At 41.3% G+C, this 24,230-nt stretch overlaps 2 long non-coding RNA genes across 2 annotated transcripts; both read left to right on the forward strand.

Moving 5' to 3' along the window:
* Positions 1 to 44: 44 nt before the first annotated feature.
* Positions 45 to 17,784, forward strand: LOC309367998. Its single transcript, XR_014167466.1, has 3 exons — positions 45 to 139; positions 3,019 to 3,125; positions 17,656 to 17,784. It is a non-coding gene; the product is annotated as an uncharacterized lncRNA (long non-coding RNA).
* A 5,065-nt stretch (positions 17,785 to 22,849) lies between these two features.
* Positions 22,850 to 23,940, forward strand: LOC309368012. Its single transcript, XR_014167484.1, has 2 exons — positions 22,850 to 22,916; positions 23,514 to 23,940. It is a non-coding gene; the product is annotated as an uncharacterized lncRNA (long non-coding RNA).
* Positions 23,941 to 24,230: the final 290 nt, after the last annotated feature.

Consider the following 24,230-nt stretch of genomic DNA (forward strand, 5'->3'; position numbering starts at 1 on the left):
GAATCCAAGGGAACACAGTTCCAGAATGCATCTCCATCATGATGTACAGTTTGCCTAAAAGTATCTATTACTGTCTTTCTGTTACCAGAACAGGCAACTCTTCCAATTTAGAGCATCAGAATGATGTTCATTCTGCAATGTAAGCTTTGCAGACGTTCACAATCACATGTTGTGATATATATTTTTAATGATTTGTCTAATTTTGAGCTATTTACTCCTAACATATATCTGTTGCACAGCATAGAGAAGGGAGCATAGAAGGTATCTTTGGTGTTGAAATTAAAAAGAAAAGGAACATTTTGAATCAAGTTGTCTGGCAGTTGGGTTTTGCTCACTCATTTAGCATCTTCCAAACAGGTATTTTTTTATATCCCACCTTTCCTTAGCATACTTAAGGCAGCTAGCAAAACCCAATGTGGGATGAAGCAGTGACACTAAATCAATTTTCTTTTTCCTTTTAAAAACGAGATCGTAATCTTATGATGGCAGATTATGATAACCTGGTGGAAAATTGAGGGATGATCTCTCCATCAGCTACCACTAAATGAGAATGTCTTCAGCCACTGCTTTTGCTACAGGGAATAAATGTTGCAGAAGCATGGATTGCAAATGAAAGGCTTCATTTAAATGGAGAACATAACACACCCAAGTTCCTAGCTATGAGAAAAGATCTAGGAGGTTTGCCATTTACCCTGGATTTCTTTGTACAAGTTATTTTCTTAGAGATTCCTTACAAGAACCATAAAAAAAATTCCACCAGATTCTTAGATGTTCTGTCTTCCAGTCTGTTTCTGAGCCCAATTTTAAGAGCCAGTTTTCATGTATAAAGATCTAAATTTAAGGCTCAGGTTACTTGAAATATCACTTTCTTGCATACACCAATGTGGTTTTTAATATCTTTGTCTGAGACCCTGCTCTGAGTGCCCTTGCCAAATGACATTAGGTGATAGAGGTCCTTACCCTTATGCGTATGGCCCTTTCTCTATTGGTTTTTAAAATATATTTTAAGACTTATTTTTAATCCCTCATAACCAAACTACATTTGGATATTTTTCTGGAGTTCTCCTTTTGCAAATACAGTGGTACCCCAGGTTACAAACTACCTTGGGTTACAAACACTTCGGGTTACAGACTCTGCTAACCCGGAAGTAGTACCTCGGGTTAAGAACTTTACCTCAGGATGAGAACAGAAATTGTGTGGCGGTGGGAGGCCTCATTAGCTAAAGTGGTACCTCAGGTTAAGAATGGTTTCAGGTTAAGAATGGACCTCTGGAATGAATTAAGTTCGTAACCAGAGGTACCGCTGTATTTGTTTGCTGCTGTTATTTCACTGGAAGACCTTTCGTAAACAGTTTGTATAATCTTCTGGGCATGACGTATTGCCTTCTGGAACCATGCCCAGCACGTTGGAGCACAGGGGTGTGTATTGTATTGCCTATCCTGCTCCCCACCCCCCAATATGTCCTGTTTCTCTCAGGTGCAGTGGGAGGTCACTGTCGTATTCTCACCAGTACTGAAGGAAGATTCAGCTGGCAGTCCTCTTGGTTAATGTACTTAGAATGCAGGGGAGGCAATTTTGTCTTTTTCACCATACAGCAAAATGTATCAAGTCCAACCTGGGATCTCAGTTATTACATCTTTGGGAATCACACTCTTGGGGTTTTCTTTAAATCTTCCTTGGAAGAGTTGAAAGAACCTATCCTTTTCCTGCTCTTCAACCACCTTAACGATAGGAGCATATTTAAAGTTAATAAGTGTGGGAAGAGGTAACTAAACTGTATGCTCTCTTGTTTCCAGAACTATTTTTGGAGGGGGACTGGCTTTCTGTGTCTCTAGAGAGTCTCTTCAAAAGATCTCCGGCACAGGAGTCCCTAATGATATAAATTCTGTGGCAGTTGCAACAGGCAGAGTTTACGACGACGGAATATTGATCAACAGATGTAGCTTAGCTCAGAGACTTGAATAGACATGGATTAGATGCAAGACCCCATATGTTCCCCATCTCCAATTTCATTAATCTTATTGTGTTTGGTGGCTATGAGATACTCCTTTATATCAGATTATGGGAAAGACCTGATTGATAACGCTATCTAGAGAAATATTTATTCTGTGTCAATGATAGTACTTTTGATTCTGAAAACTTTGGTGCCGCAGCGTGCCAGTTGCAGAAGTCCTTGAACTCAATGGTTCTTTTTATTATGTGATATGAGATCTTTGTCCTTTGTAAATGAATAAAGAGTAATGGAGAGAAACGTTGGACTTTTTCTTTTAGCTTTGCCGTCACTGATTAAAGAAGCTGAAGGGGCTTTCTAGAAATAAGCTCTGTTTGGACCCAGGCACCTTAATTAAATTGATTGCTCAATTACTTTTGGACTAAAAGAAAGAAAGAAAGAGCAACACTTGATTAAAATTCTGCTCTGAAGAAAAATGAACACCTGTTTTTTGTAAACACTGTAGCCAGAGGGATCTCAGTCAATGCTTGCAAGAGAAAAAAGCACTAGCAAGTCGTGTTTGGGGAAGAAGCGGCAGCCCAGGACAATCCAGCAAAAGAGGGAAAAGGACATGCGTTTACATGCAAACAAAAGATAATCTTAAAGCTGTCACCTTAAGGAGACATACTAAGTTTTATTTGAATACTAATCAGCTTGCAGAATCCAGCATACAGAACTGTTGATAGCTGGCTTGGGATCAAGGGTGCTTTTCTGCATCTGGCAACAACATGGGTCATTCTGACTCCACTGTAAGCACATGTCAAAGAACAGGAGTCACTGAGGGGCAAATTACTCCATTCATTTCAAAGGATGGCACTCACCCAGCACAGAGGGAAGAGTGATGCCATATTGTACTTCCTTGAAATGTGTGAATAGCATCAACTGAAGTGAATGGCAACGTGCTTTTCCGAATGTGGCAAATGGATGGGATGAGGGAGAGATTTAGGATCTGTGCTTGGTTTCTGCTTTGGGCTCCTTGCATTTCTCTCTCTTATCTAAAATGCATCTTGCCCATTTCCCCTTGCAGGGACACATTATGCTCTGGGAGAGAGAGGTGCAAGATCAGTTCTGGATTTGATGGAGAAAAGTTTGGACAGAAAGCCTAAGGGAAATATGCACCCTATGGCTGCAAAGGTATGGATTTTTATCCCATCTGAAACAAGCCTGGAAGGGAGCTACATGTGAATACAAAATGGCCAACTCTTATACTCAGAACAGAAAGCTACTAATTTGTGTGCTGCCTTCCTATTTTACAAGTTAATCTTCTTTCTCCCGAATGTAAGTTCTGTTCCTGAATCTACTCTTTTCCAGTCACTGCCAGATGTCATAGATCTCCAACCCTCTTTTCATTTTTAAGATCTATGAAAAGAAGGGGTGGGTGAGGGAAGATAGATTTTTGTAGCCCCTCACTGACTTACATCACTAGATGCCTTATTGCTTGATGATTCGCTGCTGCTTGTGTGAATTGTTTCAATTGAACAAAATTGATTTAAGGTTATGCAAAGTGATGATACAGAGCCTAGGACTTGCCGATCAGAAGGTCAGCAGTTCAGATCCCTTCAACAGGGTGAGCTCCTGTTGCTCGGTCCCTGCTCCTGCCAACCTAGCAGTTCAAAAGCACGTCAAAGTGCAAGTAGATAAATAGGCGGGAAGGTAAACAGTGTTTCTGTGTGCTGCTCTGGTTCGCCAGAAGCGGCTTAGTCATGCTGGCCACATGACCCGGAAGCTGTCTGCAGACAAACGGCAGCTCCCTTGGCCAGCAAAGCGAGATGAGCGCCGCAACCCCAGAGTCGTCCACGAATGGACTTAATGGTCAGTGATGATACAGCAGTTTCCCCTATAGTGCTTGACCCATGATGGTTCTTTCACACGTGCAAGTCATCATATTATTTTCATTCATAACATTTCTGCACACCCTTTATATAAAGTACTCAGTGTAGGTATAAATATATAAAAATTGAACAATAAGATCTGTTTCATCCATACCTGGGCTGGTGATAGGCTATACAGCACAGGGTGCAGAAATGGAACAGGCAACCCTCTCTTCTACCATGCAGGTACTGCATGCAGAACGAGGACTCTTGTGTGTGGTGGAACATCTGGTCAATAAAAAAACACATCTGAGTGATACAGGGAAGGGATGCATCCTTCACTCTGTCATCATATAAAACAATAGCGAGTCTTGGGCCACCTCACCAACACAGTTATTGCCACATAAGCTTTATGCTAATCTTTAAGGCACCACAATATTCTTGTTTTTCCTGTGACTGGCTATCACAGCTGTTTTCTTCTAGGAAGGCACCAGCCTTTCTGAACACTGGGTACCGGCACAGTTTTCATGAGCAGGAGATGGTGACCTAACCTTGACTTCTCCCTTTCCCACTAGGTAGATATACCATAACAGTCCATCAAATTCTCTGCATTCCATCTTGTTTTATGTGTAGGTTAAACAGCATTCATATATGTTTATATGAGGGTGGGGATCCGGAATAGTAACACCAATCATCCACATTATATTACTGAATGCCTCTGTGTTTGCAGAACTCTTTGGGCCACAAGAGAAGAATGAAAGCTAGATTAGAATCATGGGAATAAATACAACAAGGTTATTGTTTGAGTTGCAATTCTTCCTGCTTCTTCTACTTTCTTTTTCTTTCTTTTTTCTTTTTTCGAGGGGGTTGTGTAAAGTTCTGCAAATGATTGTATTAATCCAATTATCATATGCTTCTGCCATGGGTTTCAGTGGCAGAGTTCCAGTAATTACTCTTCATTAGTATTCATTAGTACCAGGTCTTGCCTGATCTCAAGTTCATGTTGAATAAACTCGGCTGTAATATTTTTGATATGGGCTAGATGTAGAGGTCACCGTGGAGGCATTAATTAGGCCTGGTCGTCAGAAGATATTTTTGTGGCTCTTCAAATGAGTTTTGCTTCAGATGCGCCATGGCTTTCCACTTGTGAAGTGTGAGCAGATATGCAAAGCAGAGTTAGCAGCAAAGCCGACACTTCAGCATCCTAAGAATCTAAGAGCGTAGGCCACAAGAAAGCCCAAACACACACACTGTCTGCAACAATCTTCCAAAAATGCACAGTTTTTCGGGACTATTTCTTTACAACTCTGACTTAAGCATATATCTTCTGAACTCAAGTTAAAGTGGAAAGCGTGGGTGCTGGAAAATGACGCTGGGTGATTTTCTTGGAATAGATTTCTCCCCCAATTAGATGTTGTAACGGATTGGAAGATCTTGAAGACATCACTAACCAAATGCTAGACTCTGGAGGATTGGGGAAAAGAAATGGTAAAAACCAGCATGCTTGTATATTTTCTTTTTTAAAAAAATCCTTTAGACCACTTCTTCTTTGGCAATGCTGAGATACGTCTCAGAGAGGAAGAGAATAACTTTCTTGTGCAAGAGGAGTAGACATCTTCTTCGTTCAGAGGCTGTATACTACTGAAAGCCAGCTTCTCGGGAATAACCGCAGGAGAGTCTTATTGATTTCATGTCCTGTTTGTGGGCTTCCTATAGCCATAGAATCACAGAATTATAGAGTTGGAAGGGACCAAGAGGGTCATCCAGTCCAGCCCACTTCAATGAAGGAATCTTTAACCCAATGTGGGTTAAAGAACCTCAGGCTCTACCAACTGAGCTGGCTGGCTGCCCTGATTCAGAAGGGCTTTTCTTTTGTTCTTCTGTTTTGAGTAAAAATTAAAACTGCATAATAACATTTTTTTAAAAAAGAGGATGACATTGTTAAGCTCAAGCTAGCCTACACTTTACTCTCTATGCATGTATTTATGTATTTCTAGGTCAATGTCTTTTGATGTATTTAAAAAAGAAAAGAAATGTAATCTTATTTGTCTTTTCCATTTCATTAATTTTTGTTTGATTTTATAAAATATTATGAACTTGAAAAAGCAACAGCTATTCAAATTATCTCAGTAGGTCCCAGACAAGTTTGCAAGATATGGAGGCTTTGTACAAGAGATATTGATGGCTATTTGCAAATAGCTGTATCTTTCAGAAGTTTCATTTTTTAAAGAAAATAATTTAAATAATAGGTAAGCAAGAAAATCTTCAATGAACATTGTAGTCTTATGCATACTTTGGCTTTTGCCTTACTGAAATAGCAAATCACAAACATAATAAGGTGATGTCCAATAAGTCTGCTCTGAGTATGACTAACATTGGAGATCACCCAATAATGTTAGGGCTCAGATACTGAGCTTACTGTAATGCTATGCCCGATGTATTAAATACCAGGAGTACTATGGATGAGAAGCCAGTCTTGTCAGTAGAAGTCCTGCTGTCAGGGACTGGACAGAGGAGGAATTGTGGAGATCGCCTTCCCAGCCTGAACCTTCCAGAGAAGAGGAAGACAGTATAGATTTACAACAGTGGTTTGCGGGAGGTCACAGCTCAGAGGCAGATGAAGGGCAAAGTTGGGGAAAGTTGGGAAATAATGGGAAAAGTGTAAATGGCTTACACTTATCACGAGAAAGCATTCCAGACCCTCCTCCTCCCAGAACCTGGCAAACAATGAAAGTAGGAGAGCAAAGGGCTCAGAGACAAATGGCCCTAAGCGGCCACCGTAAGGTGGGTGGTGCTGTTGATGATTGAGGAAGTGGAGAGAAGGGGGTGGTGGTGGAGATTTACTCGGAGCAACACCATTACTCCAAGAGGCTGCATTTCTAAGCTTCTCTCTGTGAATATTGAATAAAAGACATTGGAAAGAACTTTCCTTGTCTTATCTATTCCTGGCAGCCTACCGTGGGGGGATTGGATTCCCTGATGCCTGACACCTGCACAAGGACTTCTGGTTATGTGACAGGGCTGTCTCCCATGCATCCTGCTCATTTGCGGGGCAGGGACTGTGAAGAATTCCAGAACAGCATGCGGGAAGCGGAGAGTGGGGAAACTCTTTATTCTGGAAAGCTGCAATGATGAAACATTTGCCATAAACTGTGGCATTGAATTCTATTCCAGTTCATTATTTGCTGTTTTGAATTCCTTTTGGTGTTTTCTTGTGCAGAATATTTAAGAATCAGCTACCCTTTTCCCCATGAGTAGGGCTAGGTAGTGTATAGGGCTAGGTAGGTTTTACTTTATTAAATTTCTCAGAGTTGCATCCAATGCTCTTCCAACTTGGAGAACATCCACTCAAATGATACACTTCGCTGCATTCAATGGGTCTGTTCTGAGTAATACCTTGGCTGAATGCAGTCCTTAGTCACCAACCACAAGCAAAACCAACCAATATGTACAGGCTACAAAAATTTAAAACATACCAAAAAAATGGAGACACAATCATACTGTCAACAGGTTAACATATCAGATTATGGCAACCTATAAAACTGCTAAAAAGCACCACTGACACAATTATAAACCATCCAGTTCTGAGGTGGGGAATTAACAGCCAATCCCTCAAATATGCTCAGGTGCCTGGCAGTAGAGGAAAGTCTTAACTCCATGCCAAAACTATGGTAAAGTTGAGGTCAGGCAGGCCTTGCCTGAGGGGAGAACTTTGCAGATTTTAAGGGTTGCAGCTCAGTGGTAGACTTGCCACTCTGCATGCAGGAAGTTCTCATATGTTGCATCACACCACCCTCTTTTCTTGCACAGCAACCAGAGTTGTGGCACTCCCCCCTCTGTCGCTGGAGTGGGCTACAGGAGTTTCCTCTTCGTTGCTCCAGACCACAGCCCTACCCCTCTGTCCTCACTGCCCCTACCATTTGGCAGCTCCTGAAGTGTGCTCTGTGGGAAGGCACTTTCCAAGAGTGTGTGGTGGTGACCAGTGCTACATTCCTAGAAGAAGAGGTGCCAGAACTCACCATGAACACCTCCCTTGTTCTCTTATAATGGCAAGGTGAGAGGTGCCAGAACTGAGTTTTGGTGAGTTCTGGCTGGGGGGAAAAGCCCTGGAGGTGATCTTAAGAGAGATAAAGAGAGTGAGGTGGATCTGGCACTAAACACTGCTGATATGTAGCCCCCACAACATCCCACTGGGGAATAGGGCCCTCATTGGGGGAAAAGTTCCACACACTGGCAATGAAGAAGGAAAAAAATACATTCCTTAAACAAATCTGTCAATAGACTCTGTGTTGCCAGATTGATTTTGTACACTTGCAGTTTTCTTGGCCATGAAGATAATAAAGCCTCATATTTAATGAAACTACCTTGGAAAGAGGGCATTCTAATAAGCATCCTATTGGCTAAGAGTTTATAGAATGCTAAGTTTTTATTTGTGTTAACATGGGAAGCAAAATTGTGACGGGACCATAATAGGGTTGGATTAGTTGAATTTTGATGGGACTATAAAAGGGTTGAATTTGAATGTTAGGCTTACTGGCATTTGATTTGAGTTTAGGGGTATGCTTGGGAGCAGAGGGCAGCAAAAGATGCTGTTAAGTCATTTCTGTCTACAGCATGCCCTGGTAAAATGGGAACTTGCCGATACAGCAGGCATCTGTGTCTTTTGTTTTTGGTGTTCTCCCACATTGAACTGTAGCAGAGTGGAGAATCAGGCTTGATGGGCTCCATATTTTACAACGCGCAACGCAACCCAACATCTGGGAAGCACTTAATGGAGAATTAATCTTGTTTTTAATGTGTGGGGAGCAGGGATAGCCCTAGGCATTTTGTTCTTGATTATTTGTGGTTAGTTTTATTTTTCCATCCTGTTGTCATGGTTGGCTGCCAAAAAAAAAGGCAAGAAGGAAAGCTTGGCAAGCTGTTGGGAAATGGACTAACCTGTAAGGTGTAATGGTGTGCTTGTAATATGGAGATTATTTGGTCTGCCATCCTAAGTTTTCTTCTTGATGAACTCAGTGGAAATTACCTCCTGGCAAACAAATAAACCTAGGATTAGGTTTTTTGTGTCCAGCTGGGATACTGAGTACACTGGAGGTTATTATTATTATTATTATTATTATTATTATTATTATTATTATTACAATTTATTACCCACTGTTCAGCCCAAGGTCCCTAGGAGCGTTATAGCAAATGAAACACACTATTAGAGGGTACCTTCTCCAGAAATCTATCCCCAGTTTCTGGGAATAGGAACATAATAAGCTATTCACTAATTAACTAAGGTCTGCTTTACACATGCCTGCTCATAACTTGCTATCTCATCATTTGATGGGCTCACAGATGAAGCAAACCACTTTCACTGAACAGTATTGGATGCAATCCAGCAAGAGTTTGTTGCAATTTAAGGTCCATGGAAATCTTTGGAATTTAATCACCCATTTCTGTAGGCAGATGAAGCCCTACATGTGTGTCCTATCGCAGGACTAATAACATGATTTTTTTTTTAAAAAAAACCTTTCCCTCAGAAAATGGGCAGAGGATCCAATGCATGAAGTTTTTAGTACAGCTTTTTTTTTCTTTTTAAGGCAGTAACATGGCTCAATGCTAAGTCAAGAGAATATGAACGGGAAGCATTGCAAAGAGCTTTGCTCTAAGCTATTTGGTTATAAAAAGCATTTCACATTGCAAGTACAACATTAGGAAAAGAAACCAGGCACTTCTGATGAAGTACCACCCTTTACTTGCGATACAAAATGAAAGTTTCCTTTATTTGTGGCTGAGGGAAAACTTAAGCGCAAGGAGAACTTATCTTCTGTCTTGCCTTGCCTGGCATCTTGTTTTAGGCTCCCACTTTGTTTCTGGTGCAGGGAAAGAAGGATGTGTCTTTAATAAACAAGCCTGGGAACTAATACAAATCCATGTTGACAAATGCTTGTCAGGAAGAAAACCAAAGACGCAAAATCAATACACAGCCTTGCATTAAATCTCAATGCTTAGAGATAGATATCTTTGCCGTTCCTTTCTCTCTCTCTCCCCTCCTTTTTTGTTTACTAAATAGCTGTCCCTGATTAATTTAGGATAAACAAAAATGTGTAGACTACAAAAGTATCCCCCCACCCACGCAGATGATAATAATAAAAAGTTTACAGTGAACCTTTTTCAAACAGTCTTGTATTTTATTTTAAGGGGGAACAGGAAAAAAAGGATACAGCCCACCCCTCCCAGCCTTCTTTCTTCTGACACCATTTTACTTTAGAAAATCTCAAAGTACAAGTGAATACATGACACTCGTGATGTCTCCAGTGTACACATTTTACGTTTGATTTATGACATTACTATATAGGTGCACTTGACAGCTTTCAGATTGAAGCAGAGACAAGAGAGCTTTAAAGTGAGATGGGTTATCTGGGTAAATCTATCAAGGGTTTCATCCTGGGAGAACAAGGAGAGAGGCTTTGTAGAGCCCTGCTGTGTAGCAAGCCTCATGCTGAGCACATCCCAAGCTCCCTGACAGTTGCGCACAGCCTTCACTGTAATAACGAATAAAAGGGAGCTCCCTGTAGATTACAGATCTTCCGTGTTTTGACATTGACCTTAATACATAATTTAACCACAAAGCCTGAGAAGTGTGGAACAAGATAAGAAAAGACCACAGAACTGGCAAATAAAGTGATGTTCAATCAGAAATCATATTTGTTCCTGATAGTGGAGATGTGGGCATTAAAAAGGGAGACAGAGAAAGATTGAGGGGAAAGAAGGAGAGAGAGGGAGAGATTGAGGAAAAATGATCTGGGTTATTTGAAGAGTTATGGATCTGTTTTAAAGGACATATGGCTGTCAAGTACAAATTTGCCTAGGAAAACATGGCAAAACACACACATAGGAGTCAATAGTTATTACATTTTTCAAAATTGGAGGTTATTTCTTTTCTTGAGCAGTCTAAGCATGCCTTTAAGACTGGTCACTGTGTTCACACACAAACCTTGAACTTGGGGGTTGCAACAGGAATGATACAATGCCATGCATGGATGATGCTTAGTTTGGGAACTCGAGGATAATTATGCCTTAAGAAGAAGAGGTGGATTTCCTCACCCATTTTATGGACAGAAACTACCTTTCGTGCAATAGAGAAACAGGGTGGTGGCATGGTAATAGTATATTTAACATATAGAAACAAACAAATGCAATTCCATACAGTATATGTCTTCTCAGAAGTCAATCTTAAGGTTACTCAGTATATAGGACTGCACTGTTAGATGTTCATAATTAAAGCCCAGTGTAAATGTTCCTTATATTATTCCTCATTACAAGGATTTTGAGCAAATTTTAACCAAATTTACACATGTTTAAGCACAGTGATTTTCAGTGGGAGCAGTTAATGTGCTTAAATCTCACTCAGTCATTTCAATCTCTGCCACTGAAATGGTAAAAGAGAATTTCCGTATGCAACATTAGTGGTTTATTAAAAGGCTGCCAGAATAACAAATTATTAGCTAGTGTGTGCCTGGGCACAGAAAGCAGAGTCCAGAAACAACCAGCATTTGTATGAACATAGTTTGGCACAGAAAAGTCAAGATGGTTTTGTAAAGGGAGACCATGCACAGAATTTTGAAAGTTAAATGTCCCCAGGTATGATATCCTGATTTATTATCTTAGCATTAGCCTGGAATCAGATTTTTCAAGAAGGTTCAGAGTAGGTAACAATACATTTCATTTATGCAAAAATCCTCCAGGATATTATCCAGCACAAGATCCATAGAGATTAATGGGAGCTCCATTCATGTGCATGGGAACTACCTTCTAGAGACCATAAAAGCAAGGGCCATCCCAAGTTCACCTACGGCTCTTCCTTCCTCTGACTGCTTTATCAAGTTCAGTCTATTACATTTCAAATGATGTCTATAGCTCATGGTACATTGAAAAGCTCTCGCACAATGAAAAAATAAAACCTAAACATTCTAATAATGGTTAGCATTTAAAAACCAAACCCTGTGGTAAGATCTGTTTTTTTATACATTCATCAATAATAAAGTATTTGTGCTTGCAACAGCTATGGTTGGTATGCTATATGCTAGGTTCTTTATCAAGAGATTCCTCAATAAGGAGATTAGGGTTTTATTTATTTATTGCATTTATAACATGCCTTTCCTACAAAGAGGGCATGGCTGTGCACATGCTACCTTATTTATCTACGCAACAACCTTGTGAGGTAGGCTATGTAAGAGATGCCCACGGTCATAGCTGAGTGAGGATCTAAATTAGGGTCCCCCTAGCCCTAGTCCAACACTCTAAGCACAACAGCCTTCTATCTCTGTCAGACAATCTTCCCTAAACTATGCCAGACAATAAAACTTAAAGTATCCATAGGGGATTGGCATGGTTTTCTAAACTCTTTCTGCCATACTGCTTCCCTGACCTAAATATCCCAGTCCTGAATCTATTAGCTCCAACAAAGCAGGTGGTGGAGGAGGAAATAAATGCATGTCTATTTCTGCTGAAAGCGCTAACAACGGGTCAGGGATGGGGTGCAATGGAGTGGGTTAGATCAGGAGAATGGTGTCAAGGAAAGGATTAAAACCCTGTTCCCCAGTGCCACTTCTCTGGTTAGATTTGGACCCCTGCTACAGCTGTCTTGAAGTAAAAATAAAAATATGATCATGGATCACCCATAACATATGTAGCGTGAGCCCGAGAGACAATTTGTGCACCAGCATCAAACTTCCTTGCAGCTTGAGCATGGGTGTACTCAAAGGAACATTTTGTTCCCGGACACTGAGGTCCAGTGCTGAGGGCCTTCTGCTGGTTCCCTCACAGCGAGAAGCGAAGTTACAGGAACCAGGCAGAGGGCCTTCTCGGTAGTGGCACCCGCCCTGTGGAACACCCTTCCACCAGATGTCAAAGGAAAAAACAATTACCAGACTTTTAGAAGACATCTGAAGGCAGCACTGTTTAGGGAAACTTTTAATATCTGAAGGACTATTGTTTTTTAATATTTTGTTGGAAGCCACCCAGAGTGGCTGGGGAAACCTAGCCGGATAGGGGGGTATAAATAAATTATTATTATTATTATTATTATTGTTGTTGTTGTTATTATTATTATTCCAGTGGAATAATAGGAAGGTCCAACAGACCAGGCAGGTATGTAATGGAAGCTGAGTGTACCCCAATCTTTTGCAGTGGTTCCTTGACAGATATGTGGGGCTTCTATGACTGGCAATCGGGGGGAAAGTTCCACTCTGATAGATTTGGAAACCACTGTTAGAACACGGAAAGATCTGGAGCTCAAACCTATGTCATCACCAGAGCTACAATTATTCCCACCCCACCCCGTCAAAAGAAAACAACAAGATTTCACAAGTCATTCAGATAGAAGGGTGGGAGATCTGCTAAATATCTGTGCATTATATATGTGGCCAATATAACAACCGTAATGGTAGAGAACATGTACGTGCGGAACAATAAAAAGATGCTAAGCAGGCCTTTCCATGTGGCGGGTACACAGTTCTTGATTTTCTCTTTGGTTGTAACTTCAAAGCTGAAACCAGCCATAAATCATTGGCAGGGTGGGAAATGCAATAAAAGACTTGGAAAGACACCATCAGGGGTACATCAAATGTGGACTTTTAAGAAGCACAAAAAGATGCCATGGCTCTGAACTTCGAGCCAGCACATCACCTAGTGATGATGTCAAATGCAGGGCCAAAAGAAATACGCTCAGTCTTAGAATGCACACACAATCTGATGATTTGAGGATGTGAATATCATCAAACACTGATATGTCACCAAGAAGCACAGAATCAATCAGAAGGCATCAAAGAGCTATGCTAACACGGCATGCAGGGAGAAATTCTGCAAACTGCCAAAGAGCAAGTCAACAATCGTTATCTGCACGTTTCTAAAAGACTTCATATTTGTAGGAGTAGCTGCATATTGTATATAATGTGAAGTATAATGCTGTTGAGAATAGTGGTGGAGTGGTACATTTTGAAGTGCAAGAGCTCCTCATGAAGTCTCCATAGTCACACTGTCAAGATTTAATAGACATGCTTCCAATACAAATCCAAATAAATTGCAGGCAGTTGTGTTAATCCATTATTACACACACACACACACACACACACACACACCAGCAGTATATAGCATAATAACCAATATATCAGGATTAACGTGACTGCAAAGTTATGAACAACTTTCTGGGAATAAGCTGAATTGAACTCTGTGGTGCTCAGTTCTGACTGCATAGCTTCAAGTTGTAAAACACAGTGGATGTTAGCAAAAGATAAATGCAACTTTTATCTTGTAGATGGCTAACACTTTGCTTAGGGGTTCAATTTGCCCCCCTCCAATTTTTGATGGCCCTTCAATATTAAATTGATTGTGGTGACGGCAGCAAAATGTTGTGCTACGTTAAATACAGAGGTTTAAACCTCTCTGCTCAGCCTGGGAATGCACCAGAAAGCAACAAGTCCCTCCTCAACTGATCCACATGGCGCAGCAAAAGGTGGGCCTGTGTGCAGGAGAGTGGTGTGTCTACACCCATTGCTGGCATGTGGTCCCCTAGAAATTTTTGCTATGGCTTTTAAAGGGAAATCCATACAATCCTGCAAACAAGCATTATTTAAAATAAACTGCTGGTGTGGAGGAGAAACCTCATAAGATAAAAGAATGTATCCAGCCTCTGTATGATTGTTTCCCTAATTTTCTTGTTTCCTTTTGTGCTAAATTGTTACAAGCAAACTTGAAAGGCTCATGTCATCTCACCCATTCACCAGAGCAAGGGCAGTCTTTTCAATTACCCTGGTGCTCTGACAGATGATGCCGTAACTCCTGCTATGAAAAAAATAAATAAAATAAAGTCCTGGAGCTGAGATTCCCTCTACAGTATCACTGGCTGAGAAGAAAAATGTCAGGAGCTGTATTTTGTCACGTGTTAAAGTCTCCAAGCCAAGCACAATCTGGTCACTGGCATTGAGGAAATATTGGGCACAGGAGAAACTCTTCCGAAGTAGATATATATGGAAAGAAATGAAACAGAAGCCATAATATTGGAATTGGCTCAAGAAGGGAGAAAAGTGGATGACTGAGGTAGCAGTGAACCCATGGCCTGGTTCAGGCCTGCCAAGCCATTTTAAGCTGCTCATCAGCTGCCATACTGTGATGGGTAGGAAAATATCTGTGTCGGCTCGGCTGAAGAACAGAGATAAAGATTGTCCTTCCCATCAAGGTACTGGGAGAATAGGTTTAAATCTCTCTGCCCAGCCTAGCATGATGATGGGACAACTTGAATGTCCATTACAGTGCTGCACTGGGTGGAGAGGAAGCTGTGATGGAACGGAATGTGGTGTGTGCATGGATGCATGCATGCATGAGTGTCAGCACAGAGAGTGTGACTATTTTGGCCATGACTGCTGGTATGTGGCCCTGAACGAGTTGGCCAAACCCAACTTCAGCCCTCAGCCCAACTATCATGGAGGGGAGATAAGGCAGGAGAAGAAGGAGGGTTCACTACAAGTACATGCTACTTGTAATAGTGAAGCTTCCCTTCACAGGATGGTTGTGCAAAAAGGGGTCTTCCATCCTCACATCTAATTTCGGCCTTAGAGCACCATCAGTTAGATCGCCCTCTTTAAAACCTATGATCAATGGAAACCCATTCAATACAATCAGTGCTGACAGTGGTTGGCAAGGCTTTACACACTTTGCAAACTAGACCCCCTCCATTAACTCAACCTTTGATGTTTCATCAGACTCAAAATACACGATCCAGAAGGAAGCTATGCCGTCTTTCCACGTAAACCGAATCGTTCTTAAACAGGATTGTTCTTAAACCAAGGAACCACTGTATTTGTGTCCTCTTCAAGGAACGGAGGAATCAGAATCAGAATCTCCCTTCATGTAAAGGTGGTCTACACAGGTATATCAGCACACACACAGAGTTCCTTCACAAGCCAGTTGAATGCTTGGGTGGCAATGTGGCGTAGTGGATGAGGTGAATCAACAAGGCCCCATAATCCCCCTTGTGCATTTTTTCAATGTATGTAGGTGGTCATCCTTTTTTATTGGCAAGGACTCTCCAGGCGCTTAGTCTTTCCTATCACCTATCCAATCCACGTTAGGGACGCAGGTGGCACTGTGGGTAAAACCTCAGCACCTAGGGCTTGCCGATCGTATGGTAGGCGGTTCGAATCCCCGCGGCGGGGTGAGCTCCCGTCTTTCGGTCCCAGCTCCTGCCCACCTAGCAGTTCGAAAGCACCCCTAAGTGCAAGTAGTTAAATAGGGACCGCTTTATAGCGGGAAGGTAAACGGCGTTTCCGTGTGCTGCACTGATGCTGGCTCACCAGAGCAGCTTCGTCACGCTGGCCACGTGACCTGGAAGTGTCTCCGGACAGCGCTGGCCCCCGGCCTCTTAAGTGAGATGGGCGCACAACCCTAGAGTCGGACACGACTGGCCCATACGGGCAGCGGTACCTTTACCTTTATCCAATCCTTTTAACAGGACATGCCAGGCACTGAACTCTGAGCCTTCTGCGTGCAAAGCAGTTGATTCACCAACGAACTGTGGCACCCCCTCCTCACATTATTTTCATCGACACTTTACTGAGGAGGTGTGTGTTGGCAATGCCCATGTGGTTTGGGACCCCGCCCTTTCCGGGTATGAACCTTTCTATTGCAGATAAATTGATTTAGGACAGGATAGATAAAGCTACTGCTATAGCAGTGACAGGTTTTGAAAAGGAGACTAGGCCCTTAACCTAGTATAAAGCAATATCATACCACCCTACTTGCACGACACAGGCCATTTTATAAGACATGGGTTAAATGGGTGTCTAGTGTGTACCTACAGTGCAGCCATGAGGCACTTCAGAATTCTTTGCTTCAGTCTGGGGTGTATTAGACAGATCCCACCTTGCCTTCAACAAGTGTGGAATCTTTCCAAACGATCCCACTTCAGTTCAAGATTCACCTGAATCCACTGCAAGGTCCTAATACTAATACTAAAATGTTTTTCTTGGAGTTTTTATATCTATATAATATACTTAGTATATGCTGATATACTTAGTATATAACTAACAAGAGAGTTTGAAATCAGGCTTGTGACTTCATTTTTTAAATATAAATATATATATAGTATATAATAAATATAAAAATAGTGCTTAAACATATGGGTGTGATTCAACTAAGTTACTTAGAAAAGACTCCTTGAAATAAGCATGGCTAAGTTAGGTCAAGTAATGTCAGTGGGTCTACTCTTAGTTGAAAAGTATCCAGTCCAATTGATTTCATATTCACAATGTCTTGACATTTTTTTTCTCCATTTCACTATATGAAAGTTAGATGTCCCAACTGTATCTACTAGGTGCCCACTATCTGACACTGGGTGTCCATTTGGCCATAAAACTATTAGGTGTTTTTTTTTTTTAATGGCCTTGCCTGACTTGCTTCCAGAGTGTACCATTCTGAGTCTTCAGCCTTCTGGAGGAGAGTATATGGTTAAATAAGACTTGAAGAAGTAAAGCAAGCTGACAGAGCCTTTTGGGATTCCTCATGGTCCTGCAATGAGTAATAACACCACATGTTAATTGAATTCCCTGCTGTGTGGATTGAACAAGTCCCTTTCCCCTGCTATCAGGGACAGCCTGGCTGATTTATATCACTTGTATAAGACTAGGCCGAGAATAAGAACCCGTTATTCAAAGGGTCATTTTGCAGTAGTTGTGGAACTAAGTCACCACAAGCAGCCGATTTTTGGTGCGATGCTCCTTTTATTCATTCGACATCAGTGTACATGACACAAGGAAGATACCTGTCCCAAGGAGCTGCCCAATTTGTAGATTTCTCTCATTGCCTCCTAGAAAACTTCAACATGTGAGCTGATCCAGGAGATGGTGAGCTGCAATCTTAAAGAGAACTGGAAATGGATTGGGACCCTCAGAAGTTGGGTGATCATGCCATAAAATGCATCTAGACAGGCAAGGACTGCTGCTGACATTCATAACCGCTGTGGAGGTTTGTAATAAAAATAAGTGCGTAAGATTGCACATTATCCTGGAAATTTAAGTCTATCCACAATAAACATTCTGCTTCATATGGGCAGAGACGGAAATGTATGAATTATTCATATTAGTTATGAATGCATGTAACACCCTAGCCATCAGTATGAATTATGTTGCATGATAATTCAGCCATTTTGGGGTGTGGGTGTGCAGTTACACACAAGCTTGCAAAGGCCCCAGGCCATTTCTATGGCACTTTATTGACACCAGCCACAGTTTGTTGACCACTCAGTTGTGCTCTCAGGAAAAATATGGACACAGTCCAACCATGATTTTTAAAAATGATTTTGTGTATTTATAATATTATTATTTAGAAATATTGCTTCTGAACCCAGATGTGGTATAGCAAGATTCCATGGCTGCAAAAAGCCAACTGTTGTCCTACTTTATGCCCCAGTGGCTATGGTGCGAGGTGTCAATCCGAGAGGTGGTTTTAAAATTCTCGTGAAAGTTCAGTTTTAAGTGAAAATTTATCCTAATATACACCTTTTTTGGATGCAATTTTGCCCAACACATTTTTGTAAGCATTTCCCCAAACAGAATGCATTTTTGTATGTTGTTTTCTCTAACATATGCATCTTCATGCAGACTTTTCCCTAATATATGCAATTTTGTACACAGTTCTGGGTTGGAGAAGTGCAGAGTACAACATTTGGAGAAATGGGAATTCTGAAGGACAGCTGCATTTTGGTTTGTGTATTGTTGTGGGACGTGCAAATTAGGTAGGTTTTTATTCAAATGAATTTCACCCCATCTCTACTTATGCTCAAGCCAATTTAAATCTGGCCAGGTGGCAATTCTAGGTACATTTGGATATCTATTTTTTTTTAAAAAAGAAAGGCAGGGTGAGTAGCTTAACATTGTGTCTTACCTGTACTTTTTTTAGAAACAAATTCTCTTCTATTAAAAATAGTAGAACTAATTTCGTAGCATGTTCAAATAGGGATAATAATAAAAAAATCTGTAAGGAAGCGAAAATCTTTTGGGGCCCAATTACTGTTAATTTGTAATCCTGGAGGTCAAGTGCCTGATTAAATATTAACATAGGAGAAAGGTCACTGTCTTTTGCGATTCTCTCTGCCCTGTTTCAGTATTCCATCAGATACAAAGAGCTCTTTCAGTGAGCGTTTCACGAGAGAAGAATTGTTTTGCTTGAGCCTAATCAAGGCCTGCCTTATGGTTTTAATCTTCAAAAATGAAAACCAATCACTTGTGGTGTCATATCTATGGAAGTTTTCATGGACTGGCTGGATGCAGAGACTGGTGGGACTGGTGGGAGGCACCAACTGGGGAACCCGCAAGGGAAGAAGGCTCAGAGCCAGAGGGTGGGTGGTGGGATGATGATGAGTGGCCAGAGGGAGAAGAGCAAGCAGCCTGGGAGGAGGAGTTGTCAGAAGGTGAAGAGGTAACAGGATTTAAGGAGCAGGTGGAGTCTGTGGCAGAGAGAAGTCCAGTAGCAGACATAGAAGCAGAGGCTGGACAGCAGGGAGACCAAGAGGCAGAGATGAGGCAGGCTGGTGAAGAAGCCAGGGGGTCTCCCCCTGCCTGTTGAGACTAGCTCCTCTCCCCCTGGTCTACCAGAATCAGGAGCAGTATGAAGAGGGCAGAGCAAAGACAGACAAAGCGTCGGAGTCTCAGATTGCTTGGGAAAGGACCTGGGGTAGGAGGAGACTTAGGGTACTGTGGGAAGGTGGGGACCTTCAGTTCTTGCAAATGCCTCATTGGGGCTAGACCTACTGGGAAGCGTTGACACACTCATTAGGCCTGACCTCCTGGGCTGTTTTGTTTCTTTGAATAAAGATAGTTAACTTCACTGGCACCATGTGAGTTATTGCTGACCTGCTCCTGACACCCACCCTGACAGAAGTCAATGCATCTAGTGGGTTGGTTCCTTTAAATGTTTGGATCATCAACCAGCAGGTGATACCGAGAAGCATCCAACTCCCAGTGCAGTTTCATAAACTTCTTTATGATCAGATTCCCATCAGCTGTCTTTGGCATTCTTGACAGCAGTTGACCAACTCTGGCCATAGGACGGCTACATCTGACTGCAAGCTCAGATTTGGGGGGACAGGCCATAGCTCAGCTGCAGAGCACATCTCAGGTTTAAGTCCTGGCATTTCAAGCTAAAAGAAAAGGGGCAGACTGCTTCTACCACCACCATCACTCATTATTGATGGTGTTATTAGTCTAGGGAAGAAAGCAGACATTTCCAGTCCTGAGGCAGCTTGGGAAGTGATTTTTTTTTTATCAGAACCATGACAGGGGAAAGAGTTAAATCCTGTCCCAGAGCCCCAATCTCTCTCTTTCGCCCTGCCCCAACAGCTGTTGCTTAAAGAACAAAAATCAGGCTTGTTCAATGCTGACATGTGTTTAGCATCACATCTAGTTCGGCCTTAATTTATTTAAACGAGCTGCATAAATCCCAACATGTTTCAGGCAAATAGCTCTCGATTAGCAAATAGAAGAGCAGATAGAGGCTACCTTTGGAAGAAGAAGAAGAAGAAGAAGAAGAAGAAGAAGAAGAAGAAGAAGAAGAAGAAGAAGAAGAAGGTCTTAACAATTAAGCATTTCCCCCCTTGAAATAAACGCACACAATGAACACTGTGTGAACAATGGCACATGAATAGGAATGATTACCGTGGTATGAAGTGAATGATACTTACACCTGAGTAAGGGTGTGTAAATATAGGCTTGCAGCCCAAAACATGCAAATGAACATACCAATAATTCTGCAGAGAAAACAAAATTTAAAAATATGTACAGGGATCAAAATATATTTCCTCAAAACGTAAGGAAAAACAGAAAACAAATCTCCTTAGGTACAAAATGTAACTTAGGAACTTAGGCAACAATCATATACAGAATCAAACCACGAAGGCTCTGTGAAGAACAACAACAAAAACATTTAACCCTCAAATAAGCAAGGACTGGAACAGCTTTCCGAACTCCTCACTGATCAATAAAAAGAATAGGATTCCTGGCATAGCTTCATATCAAAAGGCTTGTCTAACTGGGAATGCTTGTATAACTTAGGCCCCAAATCTCTGAAAGACTGCCTCCTTCCCAACAGACCCTGTCAGGTTTTAAGATCAGCAGGGCAGACCCTCTTGGCAGCTCCACTGCCCTCAGAAGCTAGGAATGTTGGGGGGGGGGGGTCCGGGAGAGGGAAATCTCTGTGGCAGCCCCCAAGTTGTGGAATCCCCTCTCCGCAGAGGCGTGTCTGGCACCTTCATAATACAGCTCTTGAAATCTGTTGGAGATGCACTTCATTGCCTTGGCTTGGACGCCTGAGATGTGCTTTTGGGATCCACCCTATTCCTGTGATTTGATTATTTTTCATGTTGAATTTAAGATTGTTGCAACCCTCCCTGTTACCTCCTGGCGAAGGTGGGTAATAAATTTAACAAGAGCAGCAGCAAAGAGCATAATCATAGTTATATCCTCCATGTGAAGAGGTATCAGGGCTACATGCTAAGTGCCTTATGGGCTGAGAAAGTTCCAAAGTACGTAAGAAACTGTGGTCCTAATGCAGCATTTTACACAAGCTTCTTGGCAGAGAGCTCTAGTAGGTATTAAAACCTGTGGTCCTCCCAGACTCAAATCAAGGAGTGGTGTGAGAAAGGCATGTGCCCAGGGCAGTGTGTGTGTGTGTGTGTGAAGCATCGAAACAGCATAATGTATGAGAAAGAGAGCAAAAAACTTTTATTGCTACATTTTATGGACATTTTCCCTTCTCAGGTCCATTGGCTAATTAAAAGAGGAATTAAAAAATCAACTTGTTTTTAAGGTCTGATCTTATCAGCATTACAGTGGTACCATAGCTGTCAACGTTTCCCTATTTCAAAGGGAAATTCTCTTATCCCGAATAGGATTCCTCGCAAGAAAAGGGAAAAGTTGACAGCTATGCAGCAGCGGGAGGCCCCATTAGCTAAAGTGGTACCTCAGGTTAAGTACAGTTTCAGGTTAAGAACGGACCTCCAGAACAAATTAAGTTATTAACCCAGGTATCACTGTATTATTATTATTTTTAAAATGTAAACTGCTTAAAAGTTGTGGTGAATAAGCTGTGTACGAATCCAGATAGATAGGTAGATAGGTAAGCAGATGAATTAAGACATATATTGCTCAATAGCCTAGTCGTAAAACAAGCCAAAACAAGAAGGGAAAAAAAGGCGGAGCAGTGCCCACCTAGGTACAAAAGGAAAGGTATGGTTTATTTCTATTTATTTCCTCGCATTAATTTTCTCCCTTTCTTCTGTCATGGGATCCAAAGGGTGGTTCCCCAGTAGGCCCCCAACCAGGCACTGAACAGACCCAGATATCTATTTAGCTTCAGCAAGCCAGGGAAAGGCTTTTTACTTCTTTATTTTATTAAATTTATATACCGCCCTTCTTCACCAAGAAATCCCAGGGTGATTTGGTAATATTGCTTTGCTAATATGGCGCCCTGAGTGAAGACAAAAGTTGCACCCTCCTTCCAGTATTTCTCATTTTCACAATAATTCATTTTGATACAGTTGCTTTTAAATATTTTCACTAGGTACCTGCATAAATATAGGTATTATTATTATTATTATTATTATTATTATTATTATTATTATTATTATTATTATTAGCATAGCTCAACGGTAGCATAAAGTGCCCGGTTCAAACCCTGGTGATTCCATTTGTTAAAAAAGTTCAGTCAGAACACGTAGCGCAAAACCTTCTCTGGAGTGCCACCGCCAGTCAGGTGAGTAGACAACTCTGCCTTTAACTAGAAATGAGACAAAGCACGAGGACAATACGGATATGTTGGGTGCAAATGCTAATCACACATGTAAACAAGCTCCATGGGGCACCTATAGTAAGATTGACTCTCTGGTCAGGAAGTCCTCGTCCTTTAACTGCCTCCTCATCCACTTCACCACCAGGTGGCAGTGTAGTAATTACAATCTGCTCTCTGGATTTGTATTCTTGCATCACCATAAAAAAGAGCTCTTTCCCAGACATATTCCTGCAGTCCTCTAGGAGGCTGTCCACCAATGATTCATCCGAACTGAATTCTGCTAAATCTGGTCTCTGCATAAATGTTTTGCTTTCTCATTTTTAAAATGAACTGTGAATACATATTTAACATTTAATGATAGGGCTTACCCGAGAAATGCCAGAGAGGCAAAATAGCCTGCATTTTGTGGGAAACGTATTAAGAATCTGAGGTATCTAGAAACAGCTTTTGGGAAAGTAGTCCGGTGTTCAGAGTCCAGGCAGAGGGGCCTAAAGAGCCTGACACATATTGGGCCGCTGTTAGTTTTATATGCATAGATGCTGAAAAAAAGAAACTACGGAAGAATTTATGCCAATTCATGCTTTCCAAAACCTTAGCTTGCAGGATGGTGTTTTGATTTATTGTATGTAACAGATTTCATTAATTTTTTATTATATTAAACAAAATATTATACGCTGCATTTCAAGACAAAATCTTCCCGAGACGGCTTACATCAAACTACAATATCCATGAAACCACAATGTAAAGGAACCACTGCAATATTAAAACAGCTGCAGTTAAAACAATCTAGGGCACCACATATCATTTAGTTTCAAATTTTTGTAATGGTGTAAGTTCCTTTATTATTAAGTCTCACACAAGAACACTATTTGTTTCCTCCCTATAGATACTAATTTATTGGAGAATGTGAGAATTCAGCAGAGAATGTGCATAGACACCAGTAGTTCTGCACATTCACACAGAGGGAAGGAGAATGTGCAGCACATGAAACCACGTATAAGGCAGTTTGAACGTTGGATAGTCAGCACATATAGTCTCCAAGGGATTCTGGAAAATGTGCATTATGGAAAAATTGCAGTCAGGCAGTATAGACAGTGTCAGTGTCCTGATTCTCAGCCTACTTACCATTTTGCTTGTGAAAAGCCCTGCCACAATGGGGAAAAAATTGTGCCTTTGTTGTTACCATTGCAACAGATTAACACAGCTTCTCTTCTATGGAAACTGCATATAATTTAACAGTTTGTGCATTGGACCGTCAAAGAAGAAACAGTGATGAAAAGACTATGGAAGCTCATCCCAGATTTGTCTCATAATAGCTTGCATTACTATGGGTTGAAAGCCAACATTAGTCCTACTTAGAGTAGACCCATTAGAAGCCATGGGCAAGTCCACTGCATTCAGTGAATCTACTCTGCATATGACTAATCGGGAATCTCAGGCAATGCATTTACCATCTTGTTACCCAAACTGCAGGGAACTGCTGAGCTATCACTCTAAAGAGGACACAAAATGCACTAAGAGTTTATTCATCATTAGGAAAAATGCATTGGGTTCATAAATACTGAATACAAATTGCAAAAGTAATACAAATGTTAAAGGACAT

Source organism: Podarcis melisellensis (assembly GCF_964234715.1).
Source record: "Podarcis melisellensis genome assembly, chromosome: 4".
Lineage (NCBI taxonomy): Eukaryota > Metazoa > Chordata > Lepidosauria > Squamata > Lacertidae > Podarcis > Podarcis melisellensis.